The sequence below is a fragment of the Diplotaxodon limnothrissa genome, linkage group LG17, assembly GCF_057381915.1.
Source record: "Diplotaxodon limnothrissa isolate DT_005_m linkage group LG17, D_limnothrissa_male_GT1.1, whole genome shotgun sequence".
Taxonomy (NCBI): Eukaryota; Metazoa; Chordata; class Actinopteri; order Cichliformes; family Cichlidae; genus Diplotaxodon; species Diplotaxodon limnothrissa.
The window spans coordinates 21123016-21124992 of NC_140612.1; positions in this window are offsets into that span (position 1 = coordinate 21123016).

Here is a 1977-nt window from a genome sequence, read left to right on the forward strand (position 1 = left end):
CTCTGTGCAGAGCTCAACGCTAGCAGGTAAAAATGTGCTACTAGCATTTATTTAGCAATAGGCTAGTGTTAGCATCACTGCAAAGAAAACAAACGTCAGTGCAGCAGCTAGCGGCTGGGCGCTAGCAGTCGAACGGCTAGTGTTAGCTTAGCCCTCTTGTCAGCAGGTGTCACTGGTCTGTACCACAGTGACAGATGGCGACAGTGGGCTGATATGTGTCTATACATTGTGCAGCCATGTTATACATCCCCTGCCCACCCCAAAAATCATCTTATCACACACACACACACACACACACCTGTGGATGTCGGTACAGGTTAGCTTAAAGCTACTTTGGCTGGTAAGTTGGCATGTTCTGTAATGCAGCAGATAGCAATAACAGGGAAACCATTCACAGGTGGATACAGGTACTGAAATATGGTGGCACTAATTTAGTATTACTACATCATTTTTTGATTCATTCACAACTCCGGGCCCCATATGGTCTTACCTATGGCAGGAAGTTTGCCATTTATAGTGGGTCAGGACTCAGAGTGACTATACAGAAAGCTATAAATCTGACTTGCTTACAGTCAAAAGTATTAAGAATCAAGAGTAAAACCTCTAAAATGTATCCAGGGCTTGGGATTTGAGCAAAACAGCGGTTTCCTAGATCAAAATGAAAGCCGGACTGATTTTTCACAAGAACACCTCCACAGGGTCAAATGTGGGCGTTTTGGTGTTTGTGTCCACTGTTTGAGCTTTCTGCTGCACTATTGTTTGCTCTGTAAACTGTGCTAAACATGTGTTTGAGTCTCCACTGACCACAAAACCATTGTATCAGATCAGTGAAGACAAGCTGGGGTTTAGAGGTCAAAGGTCACACGGGTTCACAAGGTATCTTTGGGCTTTACTGAAACAAACCAGGAACTGATCAGCATCCAGACTCTAAGCCATTAAATCTCACCATGCTGGTGTGATTGGCACCAAAGGATACTGACGGACTTCCTGGGAGGTTTTGTTGTTCATTTTTGTTATTGATGCTATGACATCACCTCTTTAAGAATGTGTGTGTGTGTGTGTGTGTGTGTGTGTGTGTGTGTGTGTGTGTGTGTGAGTGAGAGAGAGAGACATGGCAATGAGATACTGAAGGCACACAGTTATGACTCTCTGCACTTCATCTCACTGAATTAAAAAAATAAAATAAAACTCAACCAATCAAGTCCTCAGAAAAAAAAAAAAAAAACCAACATCAGAGAGGATCCCCCCCTTTATCCTCCTCTTCCTCCTCCAGAAGGGGGACAAAGCTTCCCCTGAGATGGGTGGAGCAGGTAGTGTCTGTTTTTTTTTTTTTGTTTGTTTTTAAACAAGAGTTCCTTCTGAGCATCATCGTCCACTTCCTGCATGCTACATTACATCACCAGGCTGATGGTGCACACAGCCAACTGTGGGCCAGCTTTTCTCCTAGTCGTCATCTTCCTAAGTTTTAGAGTGCGTTCAGATACAGCTCTGTGTGTGTGTGTGTGTGTGTGTGTGTGTGTGTGTGTGTGTGTGTGTGTGTGTAAAAGTATGCAGGGTTGAGGGAACAAGCTTTAGAAAAAACCCAAACAAACAAAAAGACCCTTTATACTGCGCACGCGCATACACGCACAAGTACATACATCCAGCTCACACACATTCAAGTATACAGTATAAACTGCACGTAATACATAGATTAGATTAATAAATATTAACGTGTCGCAAATAAATAAAAATCATCTCCCGTCCCATTATAAATTTTTCAATAATTAACTCTGATCCGTGTATCAGCAAATGTACTTCTTTTTGGATCTATATAATCAATAATCATTAAATTAATCTGTAATTTTACTGCGTCATTCAGGGCCAGATGCAGTGGCTCACTATGCTTAGGTCCCATTGGTATTCACCTTTAATCGCTCACTGACTGCCGCAAGTTTAAAAAAAAAAGAAAAAAGAAAAAAAAAAGAAAAGGCTGAA